Raw genomic sequence first — 19,576 nt, forward strand, 5'->3', positions numbered from 1 at the left:
GTCACAAGCCCTAAGGGACTACAAGAAAGAGGAAAGATCAAAATTGGGTTGATGAAACCAAGGAAGGCCTTCTGGAGTGCACGAGTGTCCATGACCTCTAGAGTCCTAGATGCACTTGGTGTGTGTGGTATGTGGGAGCGAGAAGGTAGCCTGGGCAAAGGCAAAATAGGAAACAAATGAGTTGCATCTTGCCAAGGATGGTGACAGATGTACTGATGTGGACAGAGAGGTGGCCTTGGGCAGGGACATGTGCTTGAAGGTCATTGTCTTTCTTGACTTTAAATCTCTAGACTTTGGAATGCAAGAGGATAGACATTCTCGCCAGACTGACCAACCTGGCTACAAGGAGCACTCAAATCCCTCCCCACCCAGGAGTCCTGGTTAAAGACGCTACAAGACGTCTGTGACAAGGAACAGGGTCATAAGATCTATTTCTGCCTCCTGCCTATGACTCATGGATGACTCAAGGTGAATCTCTACCCATCTCCAAGTCCTCAGCCCCCATCCTTGAAGAACAGAAGACAGGCCAATGTTTCCCTCCCGGCAGGGTTGGCTGTCTCAGCGCGGGCCCTGCAAAGGCTCCCCGACGGCCGCCGCCGGCCCACTCACTGTCTCCCCAGACTTTCCAGCTCTTTCTCCCCCTCCCACTTCCCCAGGTTCTTTTTCTTTTTTTTTTTTCTGAATAGCACTGCTCCAAAGCACCCCAGGCACGCGTCCTGGGGATGGCTCTGCCGGCTGCCCTGAGTGCGGGAGCAGATCCGCGATTGTTTCCTATTAGCAACTCTATTTGCAAGATAAATGACCTGAACCTGAGTGCTGGCTCCTGTGGGCTGGAGCAGATTTCCCTTTGCAGCGGGTCAGCTTCCATCCCACTAGGGGCATGTTGAATGTTGGTAGGCATTTCTCCCCAGGTGCCCTTTCCCAGTCTTTCCAGAGCACCAGTCCTGGTGGGACGTCCCCCGGAAGCCTACGAGACACTATTAGTCTTCTCATTGTTTTCCTTACAAATTAGTTTCTGGATTTAATGGCTCTGGTTGCTGAGCAGACTTATAAAATTGGGGTAAAGGAGGGGGGATTGGACTGGAGTATCCATTATGGGCCCCTGGTTATTGGCAGCCTCCGGGAGCATGGAGCTTGGGATTTGGGCAGAATGAACTCTCATTGGTTTCTTGGAGACTTGGGAGTAGGGGTGGGCCTTCTCTTGCCCTGGAAGGAATAATGTTCGTTGTTATTGCATGTTTAAGAAATGTGTAGAGATTGTAGCACTGGGCTGCAATACCGAATGAGGCTGTCAGTGGGATGTGGGGAGTATTGCTCAGCTGTAGGAAGATTCGGAGTCAGAGTCATCGTCAGAACTGGGGCCTGGGCATTACCGCATGACTGGCTTGTTAATGCCACAGAGCACGAACGGAAAAACCCAGGGATGCCCTGGTGCTAGGAGTGTGGGTTCAGGAGCCTGCTGGGTGGGTGGACAGGGACAGCGCTGAGAACCACGGTTCTAGGACAGGGATGAGATGAGTGGGAGAGGAGGTCGCAGGATCTGGGGGAAAACTGGTTGGAGCTGGTAACCTGAGTGACTCATCTGTGGGTTTGGGGTGTGTTAGTCATCTCTGCTGTGAGCTGGGACCAAGAGGTGCCCTTCAGGCTAGAAACCACGGCTGAGTGGGAGTCCCCACTGGGGCTGGAGCTTCGAAATGGGAACATGGAAGTGGACAGAGGGATGCGCAGCAAGAAAAACAATTATGAAAAGAAATTTTGGGATCAGAGAAATTATACCGAATGGTGCCATTAAGTCTTCTGATTCAGGCAGAAGCCTTTTCAGTGAAGGGGGATGCTTTGTAATAAAAACCAGGCCAAGAAACGGGCGAACGGGCCTGTAGCATAATAAGGCGGGGTAATTACTTCCCCAAGAGCAGGGTCAAGGCTGTGTTAATGGAAAGAATACGTGCTCCTTGCATGTCCTAGACTGCGGCCTTTGGGAGAAAATTAATTGTTGCTGTAGTCAAGGGGTGTTTGCTCGCAGGTCAGTCAGGGACAAGCAGACTCGTGCGTTTGCTGGTGGAGAGACGCTGAAGTGGGACTGAAAGACCCATTGTCCGCTCGGCATCCCTTCCCCACTCACCAGCGCGGTTCTCCGGGGAGGAACTCTGGGCCCACTTTTGCCCGAGGGAAAGGCAGGCCCGGGAGAGAAGGGCCGAGTCTGACATCATCCTGTCGGTGAGAGGAACCGCTTACAGGCAGGACAGTGTGGGGAAGACGTGGGACAAGGGAGAACGCGAGAGAATGAGGTGACTTCACAGGGGCCTTGCCTCCCCTGCTGTGCCGCTTATTTGAGGACCAGTCTGATCCGAGCTCTTTTACATCCACGGTCTCACAGCAGCCCTAAGACAGGGCGATATTCTTATTGAGCTCTTTTTATAGATGAGAAATCGAAGGCCTGAAAAGCTCATGTGAGTTGCACTAGGGAGTGGAGGAAGCAGGGTCCACCGTGGGCAGCGTGAGTCTAGAACTCAGCTCCCAGGCTCCACACTACTGGGAACAGGAGACTGAGGCAAAATGGTCCCAGTCCCAGGGCTTGGGGTCTTTCCAGCTTTGGATGATTTGGTGAAGAGCCGCTTCATCTGCCATCAGAGGTGCGCTGTGAGGTCTGCCAGAGTGTCCAGGCTGTGCTGTGGAAGGGAGAGCCCACACTCCGTGGCCACCTGACACCCCGGTCGACAGCTTTGATCACCCAGGCAGAGAGGATGACCAGGTGGCAGGTCATTCCCCTGCCGCTTGGAGACTTGGAGGGACCTGTCACGTGACAGGGCTGGACCTAGCTGGCGGTGGCGGTGCCAGTGCATCACATGGCAGCTAATGAGACTCAGCTCCAGTTGTGACTCAGGTCAGCAAAGGTCACAGGAGAGCTGGGCCTACCTTAGCACCCATCTGTCTGCTAAGTCAGAGGGCTGCATGGGACAGAAGGAGGCCAAGGCCAAGGCCGGCCTTCCAGAGAACAGAGCCACAGACACCTGGAGCAGGGCAGGGCAGGGCCTCTGTTCAGTCCTTCATTCAATCAGCAAATGCTCAGTGGAGCAAGTACAAAGAGCCAGGCCCTGTGTTAGGTTAAGGTACAAAACCTGGTTGATGACGCCTATCTTTCAGGTGGACAGTTCTGGAAGGGACTCAGTATGTACCGCAGGGGCCTTTGCAGAACTGAGCCTGCTGCCTGTTGTAACCACACATGGGGTTGTTCTCTTTCTATTTCTCTTCTTGCTTCCTGGACAATTTCATAATCCGGCCGTGCCCAAGTCTTAATCGTAGACTCCGCTCTCAGGGACCCCAGCCCAGATTTATTCTGAAGGCAAAAGGGGGCCCTTGAAGCATTGTTTCCTTTCTGACAATAATCCTGTAATGAGCTCTAGGCGATCTGCTGGGCAGAGAAGATACAGTCCTTGAATTTAAGGAGCCTGTAACTTCCTCTCCTCCTGTAAACTTTTCAGTGTTTTTACTTTTATGATCTCATTTGACCCTCAGCAACCTTTCCAGGAAAGTGGGAACATCACTATTTCTACTTTATAGAAGCAGAAGGAAACGTAGAAAGGGCAAAGCCGTTTACAAGGTCACCCAGCTAGCGAGCGGCCTTCTAAGCAATTAAAGTCTTTGGCTGGGTGTATAAATTAACATCGTTTCTCCGAGAAAAGCGACACGTTTACTATAATTTAATTATTCACTTGCCTTCATTAGTATTTTCTTCGCTCTCTCCGCTTTTCAACTTTCCAAATATTCTACTGGCTTTTAATCGGTTGCTATATAATTTCTTCTGCGAAACTAGGTCAATGTACAATGTGTTAACATAACTTTCCTTTTACAGTTTAAACAACATTTTAGTAAAATTGAAACTTAAAAGAAGAAAGAAAACCCTTTGATTGCCATGGCATAATTTTCAGCTGAATGGCAGGATTGGATTTGCATTTTTGAATGTCGAATGCAAGTCCAAGGGCAGCGGGGAGGAGAGACTGGAGGGGCAAGATTCTACATTCCCCCCTACATGCTTTTATCTCATTCCATGGCTTTAAATGACATCTTGATGCCAATGACTCACACATGTCTGTCTCCAGCCCCAACTTCTCTCCTGAGCTCCGGATGGGCATATCCAGCCTCCTAACGGACATCTCTACGTGGATGTCTCACAGGGATTCAAGTTTAACTTATCCAGAATAAACTCCCCTATGTCCCCCTTGGAATCATGCACCAGAGTCCCTGGTTCCTGGAGTTACCAGGGCTCTGTCACTTGTCCCTAGTCCTGGTCACTGTTTGCAGCTAGAAGGATTTGTGATTTGGTTTCTCCCTGCCTGGTCCAGGCCTACAATACCTGCTGGATAACTCAGCCTCCCCTTTAGAGTTCCTGGCTGGGGGGAGACCCCTCTGAGCTTCTGTTGTGTCTCCCACCTGGTTTCAGGTCAGTCCCAACAATGGTGTGAGTGTGTGTGTGTGTGTGTGTGTGTGTGTGTGTGTGTGGTGTGTGATAGGAGGGGCAGGTTTTCTCCTTTCTCTCTCTCTCTCCCCTCCTCGCCCCACAATCCCTCTAACTACTTCTAAGAGTTACAGTGCTTGGGATCTAGAAGGGATCCAATTTGTCAAATGCGAGCTTTATGTCTACTAGCTTGTTGGATTCTCACAACTGTCCTCTGAGGGAAGCACTGAAATTACTTCCATTTCTAAGTCAGAGAGAAATTCAATAACTTTCTCAAGGTCACAACCGGTAATGACATCACCTGTATAGAAGCCCAGCTATTGTGCCTTCAAGTCTGTCACTTTAGCTAACTGGCAATTCCGGCTCTCTCAAGACAACAGCCTGGATCTAAAGATTAGTGTTTTGCTGAGAAATCTCATTTTAAATGTCAATTGAAGAATATTAATTCTTTATTTCTTTTTGCATTCTTCTGTAACAGTTTAATCTCTCCCCAGGCAGATGGATGCCTGGGTTAACCAAGGGGAAGGTCATACCCTCTGAAAAGCAAAGGAGAAAAGCACATGAATGATTTTTCAAAATATTGCCTTCTTTATAAAAATGAAAATAATAACAATAATAATGATATAGAAGCATAAAAACAGGAATGTAACAGGGACATACATGGATAGTGCCCGTTTAAGCACTGTTTTGGGAAAGGAGTTCTCGGCCAAGGTACTTGGCCAAGGCTAAGCAGCTTAGGAAAGGCTACTTGTCAAGAAGACGCCTTGAGGGGTCCTCAAGCACGCAGCTGAGACCTGTATCTTAACTGATGAGATCTAGGACTGCTGGGGCATTCGCTGCTCACCGATGAACTTTCTGGCCACACGGCCTCTCAAGTCTCTCACCTACAAGGAGGAGATGCACTGGGGGGGCTCACTCAAGTCTCTGGTTTGTCAGTTATACTTTAGATGGTAGTTAAATGGCTGGGTATCTTATCCTGAGGAGCTTGGACAACATAAGCTGCCCCTGGGGGAGAGATCCTCTATTTGGTTCTGAAAAAATCAAATTCCTGAACCAACAAGGCTGAGGATAAGACTTGGAGAATTATGAATGAACTAAGACCAATGTCTTCCCAGGGGACCCACCTGGGCAGCCAGGCATTCCCAGGGGTCACCTTCTCTGTCTCTGTCTGAGTCTGGAGCCGCCAAGAAGAACCTGAGATAAAAGCTTAAATGTGAGATTTTATTGGAGAGGGGGAACCAGAGGGCATGAGCGAGAGTCAGGGGGAGTGAGGCAGGGGAAGGGAGAGCGAATTCGAAGGTGCGTTATCCGTCGGGCTTCTCCCTGGCTGCCCTACTGTGTGGGACTGTCCACCTGGAGGAAAGAAAGAGAAGGCATTTGCCCATCACTTCCCCTCCCTCTCTGGGCAAAGGTTAACCCTCAGCAGGGAAGTCCTGGCTCACAGCGGGCCACGGGGAACGCTCAGCATCTCTCACCCCGGTGGGCTCTGAAGTTCAGGCTGAATCCAGAGCTGCGCCCACCCTCTGTCCTGTTTTCCAAGCTGAGAGTCAGCCCAAGTCCAATGTCTAGTCAGCCTGCGGGAACGCAGTAAGCTCTCTGAGTGATCCCCTAAGCCCTCTCTCCCCACTTATCCCTTCCTCTCGGTGGAAGGACTTGGCTCTCTTGGGACAGCCATCTGAGAAATCCTCTATAAATCCCTCCTTCTTAGCTTTCTTAGCTCTTTTTTAATGTCCTTGGTCTGCCTGAGGGGATCAACAATTGTGGACAGGTTCTTGACCATTTCCTCTTGGATTTCATGTAGGGTTAACTAGCTTTGAAATTTCACATCTGTCGTCTCTTGGTGTTTGGGAAACTTCTATTTAACGTTCTGTTATGCAGGTAAAGAAACCAATAAAAGAGAAGATAATTTCAGACAGTAATAAGCTGCATGAAGAAATGAAAGTGGGGTGATGCGATAAAGAGTGGCCTGGAGGAAGCAGAGCTCATTCAGGACGCCTGGCCCAGGAAGGCATCTCTCTCTGAGGAGGTGGCATTTTGAGCTGTGACCTGAAGGACAAGGAATCGGTTTTGCCGAGACCTGGGTATGCGTGTGGCGAGGAAGGATAACGCATTTCAGGCGGTGGGAACAGCAAGCGCAGAATCCCAGGTGGAAGCAAGTTTGGTGGATTGAATTGAGTAAGTGACCAGAGACCAGTGGAGAAAGGGGCAGGGCCTGCATCGCACAGGCCTTGAGCGTGGTTAGGGTTTAGGAGTTTATTCCAACTGCAAGGGGAAGCTATTGGTGGGTTTAGAGCAGGCAATGACCTGATCTGATTTATAATAAGAGCCTTAGATGACGTAAGAGAGCACAACATCTAGAGCTAGCGTGGATCTTTATTCAAACGAGATGTGAAAAGGGATATTTGAGGCAACCTAGGAAATTTAAATGCAGACTGGGTCTCAGATGATATTAAATAATAATTGTTAATTATGCTAAGTGTGATAATAGGGTTTATTAGTTTGAGATGCATAATATACAAGTGTTTGTGGATAATATGCCATAATATCTAAGATTTGCTTTGACATATTACACACACACACACACACCAGGACTTCTTTACACTGTGCTCTCTACTGAGGTACATTTTTTAAAATGTGTATTAAAGTTACAAAGAAAAGAGTTTGGCTGTTGTATGGAGAATGGATTGCCGGGGGTAAGGGTGGAGTGGGAGCAAAGAAACCAGGTAAGAGGCCTTTGCAGAAACCCAGAGAGGAGATGGAGGCTTAGAGCTGGGTGGCAGGGATGGGGCTGGAAATGGAGGTAGATTTCAGACATAGAGCCAACGGAGCTTGCAGATCAGATGTGAGAGGAATGGTAGTCACCTGGGTCAGGCTAATATGAAAGTGACTTTGGAACACTGAGGGAGCCCATTTTCCCACACAGGAGTTTACATTCTCAAGTTAATGGCCACAAGTTAATGGGAATGGGCAAATGGGAAACTAAGGCTCTTCAAATTATTTATGTCTCCGGTCCAATTTATGTTGTTGGATTTGGGGCTCAGCCAGAGCTAGCAACCCAGCTGTGGGGAGCTAGCAAAAAGTCTGGGAGCTGGACGACTGGCTTCAGCATTTGGACTACCTGGGAATTTTGTAATTCTACGAGGTGGGAAGCCAGGAGAACTCTCTTCCCATTGGGAGCTGTAGATCTCCTCCTGCAGGGAAAGCCCTTGGTTCATGCACTCCCGGGGTAAGTTGCTTTTCCTCGCTAGGCCTACTGTGTAGCGCATTCCAGCCGTGGAGCCCTGGAATCCAGGCCGCGGCCTTGCTCTCGGTTAGATCAGTTATGCACATGCCGTTGAGCTGCTGGAACCGCTCCTTCAGCAGCCAGGGAGCCCTAATTCAGACGCAAGTACCCATCCCGGCGGAGGGGCGCCTGACAGCCTGCGTGCGGCCTGCCCGAGGCAAAGCTGTTTGTCGGTAGCTATTTGTCTTTGGTGTCTCTCCTTTCTTTCCTTCCTGAACAACTGGTGAGACGAATGGACATGTGCATCTGTCACTGCGGATCTGTCGATGGCTTGGGTTTTCTGGACGTAATCTTGTTTAATGGAGCCAGGTCTTTTTTTTCTGCCTTAATTTTTTTTTTCCTGTGCGTGAAGCACTGCTTTTTGTTGTTGTTGCTAAAGTGTTCTGATGTCCTATCCCTAAAATACAAAAAAAAAAAAAAAAGTGCTCTTATTGAGAAGTAAGAGCGAAGGCTCTGAGGCTCCGAATGGTGCTTGAAATACAATTGGGACAGAGCACGTGAGATGGGCTGGCCTCTCTCTTACACACAGCAGCTGCTTCAGCTGTTCTGTATTCTCCCATCCTTCCCGATCCTTGATTTTCTCCCTCTGCCTGGCCTCCCTTGTCATGTTGTTCCCTAGAAAATCAGGTCACCCTGTACCTCAGGTTCCCCTGACCAATGATTTTTAGCTGTGTGTTGAGCTGGTTGTGTTGTATCTAATCCTTGCTCAGCCCAACCATGTGTGCTGACTTCAGAGAGCACCATTAATCATCATTTACGGACCATAATATCTAATTCTAACGGTTAGAACAAAAAGTCACCCTCTACTTGTGTCCAGGTGGCAGTTGCCAGCTTCTGGAATAGGTCCCCTGTTGTCTTCTTAACCACTTCAGTGTCCCCTGAGTTAGGGTCTCAGATCTCACGACTCATAATTAATTTGTTTAGAACATGCTCATTCATGTGCTTTCTCTGCTGCAAGGATTGGCACCTGCTCCCCAGGTGTCTTTTGGATTTTCCAGTAGGAACGACCCTGACCACTTGCTATCAGGCAAGTCACTTAATACATATGAATCAGGTTTCCTTCTTAGGTAAATAACATTCCTTGCCTCCTTCTTTCTGGTCATTGTGCCAGGGCTAGGGGGTTTCCTGGAATGATCCAATGAGACACGACTTGTAAATATTCTTTACAAAATATAAGACCCTGCACAGAAGCTAGCGATCACTGTAGTAACGAAGAACTGTTTATAGGAGGTGGGAGGTATACACACAACAAGCCTTACCGAGTACATGCCCAGCACAGGGATGAATGAGACACGGCCCCTGCCTTTAAGGAACTCAGCCTTGTGGTGTATACAGATTAAAAAAACATGTGCTTATAATAGCGAGTTATAAGAACTATGGTGATGCTAAGTGCCTATGAGAGTGCGCAGAAAACACATCTAATGTAGACTAAGAGCGACCAGAGAAGACCTCCCGGGAGGGATAGTGGGAGTGTTCAAAGCTGAGCCAAAAGAGAGACTGGAAGAGTGGCCTCCGGGAGCTGTGCATTGGTCGGTGTGGCTCCAAGAGTGACGTCAAGCGGTAAGAAGCAGGCGGCAGCTAGGTCATGGAGGGTTTGGGACATTGGGGCCCCACTGAAAGGTTTTAAGAGTGACAGGGTCAGATTTGTCTCAAAGCCAATGGGGACCGTTTTGGAAGGAGGAAAGCCTGGATGAAGAAGTTCAGTTAGAAGGCTGCTGGGATAAGCTAGCTAAGAGGCTATAACAGCATGGTCTAAGACAGTGCTGGAGGGTTGAAGAGAGTGGCCCCAGTCACGAGATGTTTGGGAGGCAAAATCAACAAAATCTGACTTTTGATTAGATGTGGGAATTGGCATAGAAAAGACAAGAAAGGGAAACACCCTCATTTCCAGCTTAGAGAACTGTATGGATGGCGTTGGCAATCATTCAGATCAGGGTAACAGAAGGGGAAAGGCTGATGTGTATAAAATGATCATTTCAGTTGGGGCTGTGGCCCATTGTCAGGGCCTACAGATCCCATGTAGAGACGTAGGGAGTATTGATATATTCTGGTGTTTGTTGCAGGATGCCCATCGCCCCAGGAAGGAACAGAATCGCAGACGACCTGGCTCTCACATGACTGCCGATGCTACCAGACGTGGGGTAGACGGCAGGCTCAAAGGCCGCGGACACACCGGCTGAGCGGTAGTTTTCCTGTGTGGTCTGGCTCAAACCATTGAGTTCTACCAATCAGATGTCTCGGGAGGGTTTCGACCACGCCACTGAGTCATTCATGGACATCGGGGTTAGAAGGCCTTGTAGAGTCAGGGGATGGGGTAGCAGCCATTGGGCTGGATGTAAGCTGCTGAGAGGGTAGCGACTTGGTCCCCCCTTGTCTTCCTGAAAGGCCTGAAAAGCGAGGAGGAAGGAACAGACACAGATTGATGGAGAACTGGGTGACCCCATCACCACCCCTGGGAGAGAAAGTCAGAGGGAGAAAGAGAAGATGCCTGCTTTATTTTCTAATTTTCATTTCCAGTTTTCCTGAGCCTGGCTGCCCTGTTCATTCTCTCTGAGTAGATTTAGACAGATAGATATTTAAATGTTAAATAAACTTACATTTAATTTTTTTTTTACTTTGGTTCTTTTAAGTGTGTAGCCGGAAAAGTTGCAATTAGAATAGTATTGGTACCAGGAGTGAGGTTTCAAGAGATAGAGCCTTTAAACATGAGACTAGCCATGGTATCATTGGGATGAGATGTAATTAAAATTTTTCATTACAGGATAGGAAGTTTGAAGTCTGTGATTTTTTTTGGTGAAAACAAGCAATTAAGTTATCACCTGCTATCCCTTGAGACCTGGGCCATATGCGCACTGAAGGTGAAGCTTTGGGAGGCTCAATGCCTGAATGGATAATGAAGCTGTTCTTTCTTGGTTATAACCTTAGGCAAAGGCCGGCAGCAAAGAGACAGGTTTCTGTCCAGAAAGTCTGTCTATGAGCAAATTAGAAAGCAGGGCGGTCATGTGACTCGGGCGCAGGGAGCCCATGTTGCCTGTAGCTGGAGCTCTCTGATGACTTAGAGCCAAGTCCAGGAGCCAGTGGGCTTTGCCAAACTGTGGTCTGGTCCTAATTTTCTGTCTCATTAAGTGGCTAGTGACCAAGTTAAAGCCCTGATTGACAAAGATGGATGGTCAGGAAGTTGGAAAAGAATTATTTGGGGAGAAAAGGAGCTGCTGGGGAGCAGGAATCTCTCACTCTGCCTTCCCCACAGAATAAGAAGAACCTGCCCACTGAGAGGCAAGAGTCACGGCTGGGGTGGGAGCATGGGCAAGGAAAGACAGCCCTGGGCTTTTCAGTTACAGCTCTTCTGGGCCCTGGATCAGCCATTAGGAGGACAGTCAGGTTGAAGAGGCTACTCCTGGGTTCTTAAGGAAGAATTTGTGGCCCTGGTCTTTTTTTTATTTTTATATGTCTTTATTGATTTCAGAGAGAGGAAGGGAGAGGGAGAGAGAGAAACATCAATGATGAGAGAGTCATCAATCGGCTGCCTCCTGCACACCCCCTACTGGGGCTCAAGCCCAAAACCCAGGCATGTGCCCTGACCAGGAATCGAACCTCAATCTCCTGGATCCTAGGTCGATGCTCAACCACTGAGCCACGCCGGCCCAGCAGGGCCTGGTCTTTAGGATTCATTTGGGCTGTTAGGATAGGCGGCCTTCCAAGGACCTTGGCCTCTGCCGCCAGGGCCCCCGCTGCTTCAGGATGTGAGATAAGCTTGGACTGGGTGTCACTATGGTTCTATCCTAGAGGTCGCTTTCTTGCCTCTGTTTTCTCTGTCTGTCCTGTTTTTCTAAGTAAATTTTTTACCCTCTGCCGTCACCCTGGTGTTGCTCCATTGTTCAATACTGGGGATTGGCAGAGAGTAAATTTACCCTTTAGCCCATAGGTTGTAAGACAGTGAGCAGTCACGGTTGGACAGGCTCTCACAGACTAGAGGAGGAGAGGAAGGGACAGAACCTGAATATTGTGCGGCAAACAAGAAGCCCCGAGATGGCACCCGACACTCATGGCCTCTGAGAGAGGGACAGCGTGGGGCTCTGCGGTGTCAGCAGGGTGACAGATGATTCCTGGCTGCAAGTGCGATCAAGTCAGATGGAGCATCTTTGGAAGGTCATGTGTGCCAGGCGGGCCAGCGGAAGAATGAAATTGACAGGCTCTCATTATTTGTCCTGTCGGTGATGCTGGAAGGGACAGCTCTATACCCCACGTGATCCCTTCTCTCCAAGCGCCACAGCTCTCAGGCCTGCGATGACGCCCGACCCAGGGCAGCCAGTCCTGTGACTTCTGCCGTCTGGTTGACTGATGCACTGGTCCAACCGCCTCTTCTCCTGACACTTGAACAAGGAGACGCGGAGCCTGTGGCCGCCTGGAGTGGCCATGGGGTTGGGGCCGGGACGCTCTCAGGATGGTGAGTAGGCGGAGGAAGGTGCTGGGGTGCGAGTGCAGAACAGAGCAGACCCTGGAGATGCAGAGCAGGAGCTGCTGCTTCTGTTCTTAACAAGTTTCCCCTCATTTCAAGTCCAACCCTCTCACATTGAGCCGTGGTTTATTTTCTGTCCTTGGAGTTCATTAGATTTCTGCTTTTTTTTACAATAAATCCCAAATTGTAGCAGAAATCTAGAGTTCAGGAGAGAGATCTAGGTGGAGACCTGGTTTTAGGTCCATCTACATTTCCATGGAATCAAGATGCTGGGAATGGACGAAATCACCCAAGGGAAGACCAGAGGAAACAGAAAGGTCATTATAAATACTTTACATGCCTTAACAGGCTCTAAGTGCTTCTGTGTATTATTTTACTTACCCTTCAAACAGCTCTGTGAGGTACCTATTATTACAGCTTTGTTATTATTCTAATATGACAAACAAGGAAAGATGGTAAAAGGGCTGAGTCGCCCATCACAGGTCCTGTAGCAAAAGCAGTGATGGGCCCTGTCTTCCGGCTGATCCATTTCTAAGCTCCCATTAGGAACCAACAGGGATTCCTAAGACTGAACTATCTGATCCAGACTGGAATCTGGGGGGACACTTCTCCCCTTGAGGAGGGCGCTGCTTTGGACCTCTAAGAACAGGCATTGCCTGATATTTGCAGGGAAGTTGGCAGGGGAGTGAATGAAATGGGGGAGGTTTACCCTGGAGCCCCTCAACTCCCTTTGTGGGTTTCCTCCACCCCGGCCCCCATGACCAGCCTGCTGCTCTACAGTGACTCTCTGGGGGGATGGGGTGTGCTCCAAGATTATCCCCCACCCCAAGGTCAATTCCCAGTTCCTCAGGGCTGTATCTGTGCCCCGAGGTTTTGCTAGTTGGGGTGGATAATGGGGACAGGTGGGAAATGGTATTTTGTAAAGACTGGGTTACATGGTCAGATCGTTTGGGAAATGCTGAGTTAAATAAACACAAAGAGATTTATTTACCGCAGTTCTCAGCGTGTTCACTGTGTTAATGTGCATCTTCCCGAGGGGCCCCTCAGGGGAAGAATTTCCCAAACTTCCTTGACCACAGAACCACTTCTGAAGGTGGCTGGGTTTAGAGCAGAAATGGGGAAGGAGAGAAAGATATTGTGGAGGTGAGAGGCTGGGGGCTTATAAGACCATCCCAGATGCACCTTGGGGGTTAGCAACCACCTCCTCTCTATGGGAGCAATTGGCCTTGACCAGAAATCTTGTCTGGGGTGTGTTTGTGTCCATGCACCCACGCACGTAGGCACAATTCTGGGCTATCAGCTCAAAGGCAGGAACCAGACTGATTTTTATCACTTAGCCCTAAGGCCTCTCATCCCTAATGTTTGCCCAGGTCTCTGTGGGGACTCCCTGTTAAATAAAGCATGGCCTGCCTCCCACGCCTCTGGCGGGCTGGGGTGGATGCAGGCAGGGTGGGGGAGCTCATTACCATTCTGAAGTCTAGGAAGGAGACAAGGCCAGTTAGGACACTTGAGTCCCTCTTACAGGGCCTGACCCCTTGGGGGCATGCTGTCTTTGGCCTGCCCTGCCTCCTGAGGATGTGTTAGAGGAGCCTCTAGAGGAGGAACGAAGGAACGAACAAACGAACGTCTCTCACACTCTGTTTATTTTTGCACCCCTAATTACCCTTTCAACTTGCCTGCTTTATTTTTAGAGGTTTCCCATCCACCTCATTAACATCTTGTAAAAGCTTCCATCTCATATTTTTACCATTTATACCCTTAATTAAACAGAGTGGCCTTTGTTATCTCCAAGTACAGGGCCTTGTTAGAACTGAAATGGGGCGACAGTGCAGCTATTGCCTAACTGATTTTTAAGGATTCCTTCCCTTCCTCCAGACCTTCTGTGCCACAGGGCTGTCTGGAGCCCTGTCCCCCCAGGACTCCGTTCCCTTTAGGTTCTTCTCTCCATAATCAAGGGCTGAGCATGTAGAAGATGAAGGCCGGGGATGCCTGCTGCTCTGTCTTGTTGATTTTTTTCTTTGGCACCCTTGGCCTGCTTCCTCTCCCCCCACCCAGAGTCATGAGGGGAGGCTGGTGGGGACTGTGTCAAGCTTTGCCATCCGATGTGTGAACAGAACAGCGATACTTAATTAAATGCACACCAGGACTCAGCTCCCTGATCCTGCGCCCGCTGATCCGCCCACCTTGTCAGGAGAGCTCGGCCTAATTACCTTGTCCTGCTGGCCCAGTTTATTTTCAAACCTTCTTAGTGGGACTGGCCAAAATATTGAAAGCATCCATCATCACAGGCACCAACCCCGGGTACCACCTTGAGGAGGGAGGGAAGCTGGCACATGTCAGAGGCAGCATTTTGTTTGGAAACGGTGGCATGGACCCAGGGTTCTAGGGCAGAAAGGAAGGTGTTTTCTGGGCAGTGTTTGGGAGCCTGGGGAGGAGCCTGCACTCTGGGCAGGAGAGAGCACAGTGCCTGGGTCCAATCTGCTGTGTGGAGCTCACAGTGTCCCTGGCAAGAGATAAACCTACTTATTATCTGGTGGCTCAGAAAGAGCCAGTGAGGTGCAGGGTGAGGTGGCACCAAACCCTCCAGAAGCAGGACAGAGCAGTTAGGGTCAGGCCCACCTAGGGTTGAATCTCGGTTCATCCCCTTGGCCTTGAGCAAGTGACTTCACTTCTCATCTATATAATGAGACAATACTCATGGCACCTGCCGCATAGGACTGATGTCAGAACTAATCAGGTAACCCATGTAAGGAAGCTGGCATGGGGACTGGCGCATCACAATCATGTAACAGGTGGTAGCTGCTATTATTAATATTAGTATTATTGGAAGATAGTGGCCATTGGGGTCCTAAGTGGCCACTGTAGGCCATAGAAGCAGTGGGAGCTCATAAAGAACCTTCCAAATATTAGCCTATTTCTCCCAGAAATGACCCTGTGCTCTGTGGATGGTATAGGATAATTTTGGGCCATTGTGATGATGTTGACTTAGGCCTATAAGAGAAGTCTCATTCATTCACATCCCAATTTACCCAACAAACCTGTATTAAGCACCTGCTATGTGCCAGGTGCTATGTAAAGTATAGCAGAAACATCAGCTCTCGAGAAACCTCTGTTCTAATGAGGAAGACCCTAACTATAATGCACATGGAGTGAAATGTGTTCTAGAAAGGAGATCCATCGGGTTGGAGAGCGGTAGGTGGAGCGCTCTGGGAGAGGTGCCCAAGCCCTGGCAGCACTTTGCCCCTGCCTCCTGTCCCTGCCAGTGCCCAGACTATGGTCAGTCTGGTTAGAGCAGGTGCTCTCAGTTATGGGGAAGGAAGAAATTTCCCTCTAGCCTTCCAGCTGGTCTAATAATTAAATCAACAGGAGACAGATTAACAAGAGAAAACGGCCAAATTTAATTACACACATACGTATGGACATACATATGGGAACCCCACATACATGAGAGAGCCAGAGACCCCACATACAGAGGAGGTTCTGAAACAGAAAGTGAAAATGAGAGATAGAGGACACTCTGAGTCAAGGTGAGGCACCCTAGGGCTTCAGAGAAGAGGAGGGCAATTCCCAGGGAGATAAGAGAAGCAGATGTTCAGTCATTAGCTCTTTGCCCTGCCCTATAGATAGGCCATAAAAGATTATCTCTGGTAATAACTCTCATTGTGGGCAAAGCTCCCACATTTAGATTCTTCCGGGGAGAGGTACAATTTCCCTTGAGCCTGCAGGGTCGCGATTGTCTTCAACTCAAAATAATCCCCATGCCAAAGCGGCACGTCTTGGGGAGGCCTGTTCTGAGTCCCTACACAGTCACGATCAATCTCCTGCCCTTGCTTTTACTTTGTGGTGACAGAAGCAAGGGTGTAGGAATGGGGAGCAGATGGCTCATCCTGCTCTAGCAGGGACTGAACTGCAGTATCATTGGTTGGGTGACCTTCAGGGACCTGGGCAGAGCTTCTGGGAGTAGGTGCCTTTGCTGCTTACACCCCTCTCCTGTGCAGGTTGACAGGGTGCTGCCCGTGGGGCTGCCAGACAGAGATACCCGGGGGGAATAATCCCATCCCAAGACTGCCCATGAACACAGCCCTCTGTGACTGCCTGCCTGCGGAACTCAGAACACAACTGCCCTGTGAGCTGGCGCCAGGTCAGGGTTTTCTTGATGAGAAACAACTGTCTCCCTCCAGGTGAAGCCAAATCTCTGATTCAGGGACCAGATGTTCCTCGGTGCGTGGGCCTGAACTTGACTGGCATCAGAGTCATCGGCCAGCTTGGTGAAACACAGATTCCTAGGCTCCAACCCAGCTCTAGCACATCAGAATCTCCGCGCTAGCAATTTACATTCTCAACAAGCTTTCCAGGTGGTCCAAAGGCACAGGAACGTCTGAGAGCCACAGCTGGGGACTGTCCTTGGTTCCCATTGTGCTGGGTTTTCTAGACGCTGTTTCCTGAGCCACACGCTTGGTATTCTGAATCTTGGTGCTTGACTCTGGTCTTGGCTCCTGTCCCTCGCCCTTTCTGGCAGTCGGTGCTTCTCTCTGGCAGGCTCACCACGATGGGCACCTGGATATGCAGGGCAGTGGGAGGGAGCCAGACAGGGAAAAGGCTCCGATGCTGGTCCCTGGTGGAGGACAGGAGTGTGTGCATGGAAAGAAATAAAATGACAAGGCAACGCACACTGACATCTAACAAAGGAGTGTGGGCCAGCAACTGCTTTGGGAGTATAGGAGAGGGGGTCACTCTCCCTGCAGGGGTCTAGGAAGGGTTTTCCAGGAGAGGCTTGAGTTAGGACTTAAAGAATGGGTGGGCCCTGGCCGGTGTGGTTCAGTTGGTTGGAGCATTGTCCCGTGCACCAAAGGTCTAGGGTTTGATTCCCAATCAGGGCACATACCAAGGTTGCAGGCTTGATCCCCGGTCGGGGTGTGTATGGGAGGCAACCAATTGATGTCTCTCTCACATTGATGTTTCTCTCTTTCTCTCCTTTCCTCTCTCTCTAAAGTCAATTAAAAAAAAAAAGAATGAATGGGTTTCCTAGGGGAGGGGAGGGTGTAAGTGCAGCTTTATGAGAGAGGGGTTGCATTTGCTTATGGAAAGGGTGGTGGAGACCCATGAAGGGTCCTGAATCCTAATTAATCCATTGCCAGCTTCCTGTAAAACAAAATCCTTGGTAATTTTTAAAACTTTACACACACATTAATCATTTCTTTTCCCCCTGTGGGCAAAAGGGGAGTCAGTAAATATTTTTGAGTACTGTAATATGGAAGGCATACTAAATGTGTTAGAGTGATAAGACTACCAAGGAAGTGGAGGCCGACTTTTTAGGGGCGAAGTCCCTGTCCAGGAAGCAAATCTGATTAGTTTGCCTAGAGGGTTTAGAAGTTTTTAAATTTGAATGTCGTTAGACAGAGCTTGTACTGTCTGGTTCCCACAACCTGCCACTCTACCTTTGTCTTACAGCCTCACACATTTATGCTACCTGTTTAGCCCCAGAGGTCTCAGAGTTTTTAGTCCCTGGAGGGTAATACAGGAGGGAAATAGTAAGGGTCTAGATAAAGAGTGGGTAGTGAGATAACACAGAAGAAGAACAAATAAATATTACTTAAGTGCCAATGGAGGGAGAGAAGGGAGTGAAGAATTAAACCAATGAGACAGTGCTTCTGACGTTCACAGATAGCTGAGGGAGCAGCTCAGAGAGCCATTTGCTTTGGGAAATACTCGCTTTAGACTACACCAGGACATCCAAGGGCCTTGTCTATGGAATTCTGGCCCTATTGCTCAGGAGAGTCGTGGTGGCTGGGATGTGGATTGGCTTCCGCACAGAGGCAGTAGCTGATGTGGAGGCGATGGTTTGTGAAATTGTCCAGGAAGAAGGTGGAGAGTTGGGGAGAGGCCGGGAACTGGGCCTGTGGGCCTTCTCACTTCTTGGGGCCTGTGTATGAGAGTTGGGATGGCTGTAACACTGGATCCCACGAAGGAGACCGGAGTCAGACAAAGAGAGAACCTCAAGGAAGGACGGCTGATCATGTGGGAGGCACTGTGGCAGTCACGAAGAGATGGACTGGGAACACTGCAATAAGCCACTGGCTTTGTGTACTGGTGAAAAGGCCGTGGGGGCGAGTGTTCATGTGGTTTGGCTCTCCTCTAAATGATGGTACACGCAGGTGGCAGAGCCCCTGTGTGTTTGGCTTCGCCTGAGGGGCTGGCACGGATTCCCTGGCTAAGAACCCGACAGTTGAAGGTGGCCTGTCCTTTGACATGCCACTGTGTACTCCCTGTGCTTTGCCTGGGCTTGGCCACGGCTGAGCTGTTACCATTTGTTCTGAGCTGGCTCACCCTGCCCTGCTCCCCGGGCAGCTTAGAACACCATGGCCATTTTCTGCTCAATGAGCTTCAGTGGCTGGAGCTCTGAAGTCGGCCTCAGCCGCTTCAACCCCGAGGTTGTTTGAACACCAGCCAGCTTCCCACTGAGGTTTGGGTGGCTCCTCAGCTGCGGCTGAAAGCGGGGAAGCTCACTTTGGGGGTAGGGATGGAGTCTGGGACGAAAACTGTGCAGTGTCGCAGAGCTGCACATTTTTATCCACAGTGCAAATCCAGCTGGTCGCTCCCCCGGTTTGTCTCTGAAGCGTTATCTGGTATTTATAGAGGATGGGACCGAGGGCCAAGAGCTCAGAATGGAAATTCCTGAGCCTGGAGCAACTGGCTCCTGGCTTTCCCTCGCCCGGAGTTCAGCTAAGGTTTTCTCTTGAGAACTTTGAAGCACTGAGAAATTTGAAGAGGCACAATTGGGGGACGTGAAAACACACACTGGCTGTCTTTCTCTCGGCACGGACACCTTGTGTGTTTTTTAGAGTTGATGGCAAGGAGGTGGGTGAAGGGCAAAGAGAATGGATCCGTGGGGGGACCCGAGGAGCAGCTGCAGTGCCCGGCTCTGTGGGGGTGATGGTCATTGTCTCCTGTTCCCGCAGCCTGTAGGGCTCCTGCTTCTGAAATACGTGCCCATGCTAACCTACTGGGCAGAAACCAGAGTCGGTGCCTGTCGTTGACACAGACCTTCCAGCTGCAGGGAAAAGGAACTGTGAGATAGCTGACATTTAGAAAGACAGCTGGAATGGGCGAGATATCGACTGACACATTCATTAAATGTCACCACTTTTGTTTCTCGTCAATGTTCAGTGCTTACGCTATTCTAAATTAATTACACAGCCACTTGATTAATTCCTCCCACCCCCGCCCGCTCCTCCCCACCCTCTCCAGGTTCAAGAGCAGCACAGTGGCTGATTCCCTTTGTTCTCGGTTACCCGGCTGTGAACGGCGAGCGGGCCTTCAAGGAAAGAGGACACTGTCCAGGCGGGCATGCTGTGACATGCTCTCAGGGCGCAGATCA

This window comes from Miniopterus natalensis, chromosome 19, assembly GCF_054644295.1.
Source record: "Miniopterus natalensis isolate mMinNat1 chromosome 19, mMinNat1.hap1, whole genome shotgun sequence".
Lineage (NCBI taxonomy): Eukaryota > Metazoa > Chordata > Mammalia > Chiroptera > Miniopteridae > Miniopterus > Miniopterus natalensis.